The 12,471-nt window shown below is 33.9% G+C and overlaps 1 long non-coding RNA gene across 2 annotated transcripts in view; it reads right to left on the bottom strand.

The window, feature by feature from the left end:
* Positions 1-6,586: 6,586 nt before the first annotated feature.
* LOC118894947 overlaps positions 6,587-12,471 on the bottom strand; it is a 370,967-nt gene continuing 365,082 nt past the window's right edge. For both annotated transcript variants that reach the window (XR_005019794.1, XR_005019795.1), the window contains 2 exons: positions 7,576-7,690; positions 6,587-6,744 (listed from right to left, as the gene is read on the bottom strand). This is a non-coding gene — a long non-coding RNA (uncharacterized LOC118894947). The remainder of the gene's footprint in view (positions 6,745-7,575; positions 7,691-12,471) is intronic.

Below are 12,471 nucleotides of genomic sequence, written 5' to 3'. Positions count from 1 at the left end.
CAGAAGAGCCCCTGTGACCATTGTGGGGCCTCCTTAAACTGACTTCAGCTTACACTTCAATAGGCATTTTATAAAAATGCACCAAATCTTCCAACAAAATTGAATGCCAACCACAGCCCATCTTTCTTGCATCTACACATTTGCACATGCAGCATATTCTTCCCGAAATCCAGCCATTATTTCCTCCAGAAATCCTATCTATCACAGACTAGCTAAACACAGCCTCCTCTAGGGAATCTTCCTTGATTCTCAACAACCAACATAAATACTTCCTCTCCAAACCCAAAACATTGTGTTTATATATTCCTTCTGGATCTGTCACATTCTGACTTGATAACTTTTTTTTTTTAGTTTTTCTTATTTTCGCATAAGAACATAATATCTTGTGAAGAAGGAATTCTAATCTCATTTTGTATTTTACACATACTTAGCGTAGGGTCTTGTTTTGTATAGATTATGAATGAATGGATGGATGAGTAGAAGGGTGGATAAAAAGATTTAAGGGTTGAAAGTCTCCTCAACTGTCTACAACTGTACTTGTTCATGAAGCATTACAAAATAATGAATTTAGCAATCAAAGAATATTCTTGTTTAGAAGTGAGATTTGGGACAGAATTGATGACTAATAATGAAGATGATAAAGAGAAATCACTGCCAGGCATTGTGGTAAGTTTTCCATACTTGACAAGAGAGAGGGGTGATGCTCAGATTCTCAATTAATAATTGTGTTTAAAAGATCTAAGGTTTCATTGAGTTTAAATCAATCTTGTTGGAGGAGCAAGCAAAAGTACTAAGGAAGTACAAGTTTCTCCCCCTCTGTGGTTTTAAAGAAATTGCAGTGTTCTCCTAAAGGTGGAAGACATAACAGCATAATTAATTTTAAAAAAATGTTTTAACATTCAATGCCAAGTTCCTAAAAGATCTATATAGAACTACTTTTCACACTAGTCAAATGTGGAATTTTTTCTATGCCACTCGGTCAAAAATATTGAGGCAGAATTTAATGCTTGACCCATGTAATACAATTAAATGCATGCTATTCCTCACTGACTTTATAATCCTTAAACCTACTTTTTATGTGCAAGAATATAAAAGTATAAATCAAATACTTTTCAGAGCATTCTAGGCTTGAGACCCTCTTATAATTGAAGTTCAAAATCACTCCATAAATGACATTATGTATTATTAGATAATCAAAGGTTAATCTGGGTATGTGTGTACACAGCTTGTTTTTTTTTTAAATTAATTAATTAATTTATTTTTGGCTGTGTTGGGTCTTCATTGCTGCACATGGGATTACTCTAGTTGTGGTGAGCGGGGGCTACTCTTGGTTGCCGTTCGTGGGCTTCTTATTGTAGTGGCTTCTCTTGTTGTGGAGCACGGGCTCTAGGCGCGAGGGCTTCAGTAGTTGTGGCATGCAGACTCCGTACTTGTGGCTTGCGGGCTCTAGAGCACAGGCTCAGTAGCTGTGGCACAATGGCTTAGTTGCTCCGCGGCACGTGGGATCTTCCAGGACAAGGGCTCAAACCCTGGTGGCACAGTGGTTAAGAATCTGCCTGCCAATGCAGGGGACACAGCTTATATTTTTAAATCACAGAACACTTTACAAAAATTCTGCAAAACTAATGGCAATTGTTGTTACTGCCACATTTTTAAACTATCAATACATCGTGGTTAAAATAAAATCTGGCTTATCGGTGATTATTTTTCTTATATAAAATTTAAAAAATCAAGTTTTCACCTTGAGATTGAATAAGGAAGTAAGAATATGGTTTTTACAGCTAAAAAATATATAACAACTCAAATAATCCTCTGATGATCATGAAAAAAATCCCAAATAAGTCTCAAGAAGACACAAGAAGAAAAGGCTCAGAGTAGCAACCAAAGATTTGTGAAATAAATTGATTTCCAGTCAAATCAGGTCTTCTACTCTTCTTGAAAATGTCAGCGTGTCAGCCTTGGCCATTACAAGACTGATTTATAGTTGAGACAAAGCGGTAGTACCAGCTGACTGTCTGGAGCCACAGTCCAGTGTCTGGAAAGGCTGCCGATGACAACCGTCCTTTTCTTAACCAATCAGCAAGGTTTAACTAAAACCTTAACCTTTTTTTCTGTATCTTGATAAGATAAAGATAAAATACAATCTGGAAGATTTACTTAGTGGGAAATAAACAAGAATTGTGGGAGGAAGTAGGTATCATACTTCCACAGAATAAATAATAAACATTATTTACGGCAATCTATATTTCAGACATTTAGAAACACGGAGCATAAATAAATATTCCAAATATGACAACTTATTTTAATATACTGGAAACCACAGCATACTTTTGTAATTTGATTAATTAGGAAGAAAACTTGTGAATGTTAAAATCAATTTTCAAACTTCCTAAATTATATTTATAGCATTGCTCACCTGCATCACAAAAACCCAAAATGTTTTGCATGAGAATCATTATTCATAGCAAATTAATCTTTTTCTCATTGAAGAAGATCCCTAAATAGTAGTTCGTGGTAGTAAAATGTTTAAAATTGTCCAGGTCATACCATGATAAAAAATAGTGCTGAAAAGGATAAGGATCTGACATTCAAATTATATAAAATCACATAATGGTTATACTTATGTAAAGATGTAGTTATATATATGTGTATTATATGAAGGCATATATAACTATATATACAAATATATCTGTATAAAATTATAGCCATTGTATTGATTTTATACAATTAGAATGTTTTATATAGATACACATACATATACATATATATGTATCTTTAAAGACAGTAAAAGAGGAAGAAACCAACTCATAAACCAAAATAAAATACCTTCAAGAATCAGCAACATAAAGCTCCCTAATATTATAATATTAGAGGTAAAAGTGGAAAGGATATAAAATTTGCTGTAACAGAATGGCCTAAACATATGGTGGCTGAGATAGACACCAGATTACAAAATATAATCACCATCCCTTTTATACCAATCTCCCATTTTTAATAATCCTAAATCATTTTTAAAATGACAAATTCCTAAATGAGTCCAAATATTGACTTCCTGATGTATGCCAAATATTAAATGATCATGAAAAATGCTAATAAAATGTAATTAATCTCCATGATACTCAAGATTGAGATTTGCTGCTGCAGATGTTTTATAGTTACAAAGCTGTACAGAACACATTTGGGCTAAAAAACTTAATATTGCCTATATGTTGACCAGCTCCACTAAGTTTACCAAGATAAACATATGTGACCGAAGCCTATAACATACTATTATGCTAAGCACTTTAGAAATATGTAGTGCTTGTTGGAAGCCCTGTTACAGTTTTTCCTCTGAATTTCTTTCACCTTCTGCCATTGACATTAATCTAGCTAGGTGACTCTTGTACCGCCTCCCTACGCAAGCTGTCCAATCTGAGTAACTCTCAAATGCACAGAGAAGTGACTCCAAAACAGAGCCAATCAAGCCTTTCAGGGAAATTAAATTGATGTAGGGATGAAGAGAACCTTTTTATTTTTTCCTCCTGGAGTCACAAGCTCTAGGAATGATGTATGATGCATGTCTAGAGTTCCCAATGGTCATCTTGGCTATCAGACAGAGAGAATGTGAGAATGAGGTCAACTGCCTGAGAATGAAGTCAACACATTGGAGATAGATAGAGAAAAAGAGAGCAAGAGAGAGAGAGAGACAGATTGAGAGGGAAAGGGAGAGAGAATCAGGTGGAGGAGGAAAGGAGAAGCAAGTGAAGGAGGAAGAGAAAGAGGAGAACGAGGAGGAGGAAGAGGAGGAGGAGAAGGGGAGGAGGGGGAGGAGGGGAGGGGGAGGGGAGAAGGATGAGGAGGGGAGGACGAGGGGGAGGGGGAAGAGGAGGGGGAGGAGGGGGAGGAGGAGGAGATGATGATGTACATACAGCTTCCTTTTTTGTTGCAACTAGTTGGAGCTGAGATTTGATCTTTTGCTACTGAAAGAATCTGATTAATGTAGTGATCTAAACTAATGCTAGGTCTTTCCTAACTTGACTCAGAAAGTCCCCTGTGGGATGGAAAAATATCCAACTATCTAATGATACACTGGTTTTTTTACCTGAAAATCACTTTAAAATCATCTTTCCCTACATTTTAATTTTATAAATCAGTTGTAAATTTTAAAAGTGAAAAGGAGAGTGGTTCAGTCCCAAAAGATAACTAGTGGTAAAAGTGGTATTAGAATTTTGGTCTTCTATTTCTGCTTCACTATTCAAGTTCAATGGTAGCATTTATGATGCAAAAGTCTAAAAAGTCCAAGTTTATTCGGCATATTTTATTAACTCCCAGAGAATAGCCCAATTAGAATGTTTGGATCTTTTGACTAATTATTGTAATTGCTGCTTTATGAAACTCTGCATGATCAATATCATTATATTCAATTTAACTTTTTTTTTAAGAAATTAAATGATGGCTTTTTTACAACCGAAGTGTCCATCGACAGATGAATGGATAAAGAAGATGTGACACATATATACAATGGAATATTACTCAGCCATAAAAAGAAACAAAACTGAGTTACTTGGATAACTGAGTTATCCACTGAGGTGGATGGACCTAGAGTCTGTCATACAGAGTGAAGTAAGTCAGAAAGAGAAAAACAAATACCATAGGCTAACACATATATATGGAATCTAAAAAAAAAAAATGGTTCTGAAGAACCTAGGGGCAGGACAGGAATAAAGACACAGACACAGAGAATGGACTTGAGGACATGGGGAGGGGGAAGGGTAAGCTGGGACGAAGTGAGAGAGTGGCATGGACATATATACACTACCAAATGTAAAATAGATAGCTAGTGGGAAGCAGCCACATAGCACAGGGAGATCAGCTCGGTGCTTTGTGACCACCTAGAGGGGTGGGATAGGGAGGGTGGGAGGGAGACGCAAGAGGGAGGAGATATGAGGATATACGTATAGCTGATTCACTTTGTTATAAAGCAGAAACTAACACACTACTGTAAAGCAATTATACTCCAATAAAGATGTTAAAAAAAAAAAGAAATTAAATGATGGCTTTTTTTTTTTAGATGGAATGAAATCATATGTAAATACTGCATTTTGGTCCAATTATTCTGGAAGTGCCATTTTTATAAACCACAGTTATTAATATTTTCATGGTCTATCTATGGGTCTTAATCACCAGACCTTTGCATAGTATAGGGAATAACATGACCAGAATCTCGGCAGTGAAAAATCCTAATAGTATCCCATATCTTGTCCAAAGCAACTCAAATATAGAGATAAGTTATCGCATATACAACTAGAAAATAGGACAAACCACATAAAATGTTAATCTATAAAATATAAAAAAGAATAAAACTTCCAAATTACAGAACTTATGAAAGGCTAAGGCACACAAAAACGATAAAAAGTGTCGGACAAGTGAAAGATATCTTTTGTAGACCATAAGCTATTTAAGAGCAGATTTCCTCTTTTTATTTCCTATAGCTGACACTCAGAAAACCCTTGATAAAGATGTTTATAATAAGTGATTTGTGAGTTCCCTGGAGCTGAAATGATTTCCTAATGGTGTCTGCATCTCACCTTTGAGACAGTGTATACCCAGTAAATTTGGGTGATGAAATAAATAGTCTGTTTAGCAAAAGCAAATACTAAAATCCAAACAGGAAGAAATAAGCTAATATTCATTGAGTACTTTCTTGGTGTTAGGCACTGAGCTAAGGAATTTACTTGGATTATTTCATTGATCAATCATTAAGTCGTCTGAAGTCCTTGATATTAAAATGTCATTAAAACTTAAGTGGAAATCAGTACAGTTGTTTGGTAAATTATGAATCAGGCTTCATCTAACTTATAGAAGGCAACAACTACTTTTTATCATTAAATAGTTAACATCTATAACTAATATTCACATATCTGACATTTCATTTTAAAGTCAATCAAATTTTGTTAAATGGTCACATCTTAATCGGCCATAGTGGTCCCATGTGTTTATGCAGCCTTAATTCATTGAGTTCTGTTTTTATGTTAAATTTACATTTATGAGTGAATGGATGAGTGAATGATTCAACAGTTTATTTTGTGGTAATAAGTTGTATTTATGAATTGGTGAATTTCACGTGGGTTTCATTCTCAAGTAGAATCTTTCCTCAATGGCAACAAAGATGTGTCACTAGTGAGACCAAGTTTCCATCCTCTTTACAACTTGTAATCCCTGAGACAAAGAATGACGATCTTTTTCTAATATCTATGTTAATTCTACAAGAAGACATTAAGAAAAAGCCCACTAGAAATTTCCTCCCTGAGTCAAAGTCATAAAGGCCTTTAAATAAACTTTATAAGCAGTTCTTTATCTCAACATTAAGACTAATAAAATATACATTCTTATAGATGTGGTAGTTCTTATAGATGCACGTCTTATAAAGTGTAAGAGCATTTTCTAAAGTCAATAAGAGATAAGGTAGGGATCATCTTATTTATCTCTCAAATTTAGCAACACATAGTCCTATTATTTATTAGCAATTTACTCTTTCAGAATGACTTCATTACATTTATTTAAAATAATATGTCATAAAATTCAATGGGAGGAAAGGAACTAGAGAGAACATACAAGTTGAGTATCTTTCTTCCAAAGTAGGAAGAGAGTTTCCATTATGATGCATCTAAGTGCTGAAAAAAATACATCATCTCTTTGTCACATGTATGTATATATTTGGGCGATCTTCGTCAGTGTACTTGGTGGACCTCACTAGAGCACACCCTACGGAAAGAAAACACATTTTCTTTAAACATAAGACACAGTTCCTTTGATATCCTGTTAATCACTTTTCCTTTTTAATTTAAAAATTCACCACAGAAATTAAAGTACAAATTTCATTATTCTAGAAAGAACCCTAAAAGTTGACATGTCTTTGAACAATTGTTTCAGAAATTCTTTTTAAGGTACATTTTCAGTTTCTGGCATGGCTTGAATTGAATTCTAAACTTTCTGCTGCTTGCCCTCTAAGCCCCTCTGGTGAATTTAAATAGGCTTCCCTATATATTTAGTACATTCAAGAATTCTTTGTCGCAGTGCCTACTCTGCTTTATTATTAGAAGGCTGTCTCTGAAGTCCAGCAGCCAGTTTGTTTTCTGCCATTAATAAAGAGTCTACTTTTTTCCCCCACTTCTTTGAAGAAGTTGAAAAGGCTCCATGTTGGGTGGAGGGGGTGTCAGGAAGAGAGAGAAGTGAAGGGAACCAACTGTGGTGTAACCCCCCCAACAAAATATGTTGTCTAATGTAGAATCCTCCCCAAGGTTTATAAATGCATGGTCTGGGTTTTCAGTGTGAGGTTTAACAGAGTAATAACTTAGCCACATACCGGTTCCCCCCTCACGGCTAAGAATAGGAAGTCTACCATGAGAAAGACATTACATTTTTAAATCCTACAAAACCAAGTGCTCCCATTGGCTAACATTTCAACATCACCCAAATCTCTTAGTGAAGATGTCTGAAAACTGGAAAGACCATAAATAACAAAGTACATTTAATTTCTCACAATTCACTTATATGTCCAGAAAAATACATAGAAGAATTTCAAGAAAGACCTACCAATTTGGATGTATAAAATATTGATGTTGACTCATGGCCAAGGGAAAGCTAATTCAAAGGCAAGGAGAGATGACTCCACAGAATAGCCATTTGGTGCTCACAAATCGTCAGACACCTACCAACAGAGAGGAAGAAACTTCTTAGAAAAGGGGAATGGTTAAATCCACCTACATAAAAGAACCCAAAGCACCCCAGAAACCTTAAAAGGCCGAGATGAAACCTAGGAGTTATGATTCTTATTTCGTTGACCTAACAGATATAGCCCATGATTATTTTTATGCTAGTTTTTATTTGTTCAGGAATTAATTATTAAAGTAACACACTTAAAATCACATTTCTTACATCAGATACAAGGAAAAATTTATTTCACCATATGAAAATTTTTCACTTTTAAATTCTTCATAAAATATGCATGGAATCAGCTGATTGATTATATAACACTATTTAATCTCAAATTCACTTAATCTCAATTACCTTCAAGTTCTACCTGCTTTTGACAGGAATAAAGACACAGATGTAGAGAATGGACTTGAGGACATGGGGAGGGGGAAGGGTAAGCTGGGATGAAGTGAGAGACTGGCATGGACTTATATATACACTACCAAATGTAAAATAGATAGCTAGTGGGAAGCAGCCGCATAACACAGGGAGATCAGCTTGGTGCTTTGTGACCACCTAGAGGGGTGGGATAGGGAGGGTGGGAGGGAGACGCAAGAGGGAGGAGAGATGGGGATATATGTATATGTATAGCTGATTCACTTTGTTATAAAGCAGAAACTAACACACCATTGTAAAGCAATTATACTCCAATAAAGATGTTTAAAAAAGAAAAAAGTTCTATCTGCTTTCAAACTTCCACAAGTAAGACATTACATACAAGTTAATATTATTGGCTAGTAATACACTCCATCTGATAAAGCTGGGGAAAAAGCAACATTCAATGAAAATAGAAGCTAATTCATTGAAAAAATGTTGTGGATAAGTTTATGACGAAGTCTCACTTTTCATACTATTTTTACCAAGGGTTTAAAAAAACTAAGAGATATATATATATATAGAATATGTAAATATATAAAATGTATATATTAATACATATTAATTTATATATTCATGTGTATATGTTGATATATATTAAGTACATATGTTAACGTATATTAATATATATACATATAATGCCTCAGAGTATAGCTGGTCACTGATAGATAAAAAAACTAAATACAGAGATGGAGAAGACAGATAATGATAGCACCTAAGTTTCTACATACTAACTATGTATTTGCAAAGCTGCACTAACAAGTCTGTTTTTCAAATGCTTAGAAACGTTCAGGATATTTGAAAACTTCTCTATGTTAGGAACTTTGTTTTCCTTTTCCAAATACAGTCACTAAAGGATCAGTGGGACCTGAGTGCTAAGTTAAATGTCTAGTGAGAAATTTAACAAAAGAATCCAAGTAATCAAAACGATGCCTGCATTCGCTGCCTTCCGAAATGTAGGCTATGCTCTGCATGTGTAAATGGCAAGAAAATTCGGGCGTTAGCTAACCCTTTATGTACTGCTTTTCTCAAACCTCATCCAAACATGACAACTTGCAAAACCATTTAAATATTTATCAGGTGAATTAAACCAAGGCCAGGCACATGTACCAGCATGTCCATTTGAACGTAAGGAATTTAACATAGTATATACCTTTTGTAATTTCATTAGTAATTAACCTGTACTGTAATTCCCCTGAGATACCTATACCTCTTCCTTGACATTATTTATGTAGCCTAATGCTTAAATGACTTGAGAGTATCTCTACACCTCATCTGCAGCTTCACTGGAACACTAAAGTGTTAAAGACTTCTATACTCAGAAAGATATTGACCCCATGAACACTGAAATGAAATATAATCATATTTAGATTTGGCAAAATTCCAGCAGTGGCTTCCTTGATGGACCTTAAATGGCTTTAAAAAATGTCATTTTGAAAAACTGCTGTTTTCCTTACAGAGATTAAAAGTTACAAGCATGAGTATAACAATATTAACAGAGCAATATAAAAGAGACAAAAGAAAAACTACTACTTCATTGGTATTTGATAGATGTTTAAGGTGAGTGATGATATTTAAAAAAATAGAACTTGAAGTTCACAGTAAATTAGCAAACAATGTGAGAAAGGAAAATAATCAAGCAGGGGTTAGTATATTTATGTAAAACAGTGATTCTCTATTTCAGAATTAAAATGTAAAAATAAGCTGGTGTCAGAGAGGAGGTGATTCCTCATTTCCACCGCATTGAGCAAGCTCGCATCGGCAGCAGACAGCCTTTAATATATGCGTCTGGCTCAGGCTGGTCTCCTAACCATGAAGCCATCGAATTGTTAATATCACTGCTTTTTTTTTGTATGCAACACATCATTTTCTTGCTCTTTGTTGTAGATCCTTCCTTTATTTTAAGCTTAGCATGATCTGATTTTCCAAATCATATTATACAGCCCCCAAACAATATCCTGTGACAGCTAAGATAGAAATGCAGAAAAAAGTGGCATCCATCTATCCATATACAGCATAAAGTAATTTATATAAACAAAGTTACCCACTTATAGCTCTACTCACCTTTATGGAGTAAGAGAAAAGCTTTATCAATGACGCGCTCAGAAAAGATAGTTCATAGATCGGAAGGTTACATACAGAGGGTTCAGAGAATGCATGACGATTAGTAAAAAATATATATTTTATATATGTTTTTGGGGAAAATAAACACAATTGCATTTTAAATCTAGCTTTGGTATCTTCCGACTATGAAACCGAAGTTAATATATATTGTGGTTCATAAATATGATGACATAAAAAAATCTTGCATTTGAAATAGTTATATTTGATATCACTATAGCCAACAAACATCTATCCCTTACATTATTTTGGAACTAAATTGATGGAACATCTTATACATACAGGTGTCTGTAAACATATACCTGTATGTGATATTGTTTTATATAAGAGGTGGTTTCTGATCTGCTGTGTAAATGTGGCTATTAAATATAATCAAGTTTCTGTGTACTTGTAGATACACATACATAGAGTTCTTTGTATTGAGAAACTTATGCTTTTAAAAATGCTTGATTACAATGAGAATAAGGTTAAAAGAAGTAAAAAATAAATACTACCCAAAACTTTACAGTTTATATTATATCCACTCATTTGAAGTTTTAAAACATTTGTTTATACACACACACATACACACACTTAAAATTTCAGAGATTCTAAATAAATGAAACAGGTGATATAAGTAAAGAATCTGAATAGATACAGGGTGGATATATGCTTAAACACATTCTATGTGCCTTCATAGATGAGGAACATGTTTATGATATTGTAACATCAATTTTTTAGGAAATATAACTCATGGATGATTTGTATTCTGTGATACTTCAAATCATAAGTAATTCTAACAAGTCCAATAAAAAGGTGAACAAAGACTCTATTACAGTATTCTAAAATACACTCAGAAATTTATTTTAAAAATGTGAAGATATATATAATTTATAGTACCCCTGTAAAGCAATAGAGTTTAAAGAATGAAATCATTTTGTTTCTTCTATTATGGAAAATCTCTCATCTCCATTTTGAATCTTATTATCTGCAACAATATTGTAAAATTTAAAAATAGATTTAATGTATAATTCTGCTCTCAAAAAAGCACATTTGATATGGCAATGGCTAATATTAAAATGTGACATGATATAGTTGAAATAGTTACCTCATATAAAACTAAAATTCTCATAAAAGTCTGCAGTTCAGATTCAGTTGATAGATGAACTAGAGCAGCCGGACTTCATAGGTGGTGTTTACTAATTTATCTCACATATGTCCATGATATATGCCAAGTAAAATGCAAAAATTAAAAGGTATTATATTTCTGCTAATTATGATAACTCGAACTCTTATAACAAGATAATGTCTTATAATAAGACATATAAAGCATGTTGTCTGGTTAAAAAGACTAAAGAAAACTCTGGCAATAAATACTAAGTATAATGCAGCATTCTTCTTAAATCAGTATAAAATCTAATAGGGTCAAATAAAGAAGATGGCAAATGATTTTATTTCTAGGCCTCAAGCATGATTATAGCTATACAATACATATTCTCAGCCATAGTTGTGTGAAAACATGAAGGATTTATTTAAGTAGCTAATGTATATATTTCTATGCATATGAAAAAAGTTACAAATATAAACCACTCTCTTCATTATTAACTAAGGAGTTATTCTCTTAGGCTAGCCACCTTAAATACACCAAAAGAAGCATTTTAAAAACACTTGTATTTAATTTTGCTTCTTACACAGATATCTTATATTGCTTTTATATATATGTTGTTATAATACAAATGCTATTTCTGTGCACTCTGTCATCACTTTAGAGTACAGTTTCTGAAAATAGTATTTTGGGGGGTGGGTCATGGTGAAAACATTGCTGATTATAAAGAAGAGCACTGTTCATTTCTCCTAGGCAGAATCTATGTATGTTCTTTTGTTCTGATGGTAACTGTAGACAATCAATAAGGTCCAAAGCTGCTGGTTCCCCTCCGCCTAGGTCCCAAGAGCCTGACTTGTGATGTTACTAAAATACCTCACAAGTTAGGGTCTCAGGGACTAGGAAAAGTCTGGTTTGATGCGGTAGAATTCTTCTTCCAGTAATAAGGCTAGTTTAGAAATTACAGTTGGGTTCAGTTAACTTTTTCCTCTAAATACTAATTAAAATACATATGCAGAAATATATCTATGGTATATAAAGTTAGGATGAGCTGAATATTCATGACAACCATTTAGAGACTAATTTCAGGCTTTAAAATAATGAAGAATGTATGAAACAATGCAGATAATGTACAGTTAAGAGTCATTCCATCAGATCCA

This window comes from Balaenoptera musculus, chromosome 4, assembly GCF_009873245.2.
Source record: "Balaenoptera musculus isolate JJ_BM4_2016_0621 chromosome 4, mBalMus1.pri.v3, whole genome shotgun sequence".
Classification (NCBI taxonomy): Eukaryota; Metazoa; Chordata; class Mammalia; order Artiodactyla; family Balaenopteridae; genus Balaenoptera; species Balaenoptera musculus.
Note: the sequence above shows the minus strand (reverse complement) of the source record. Positions and strands in the feature narration are given on the sequence as shown.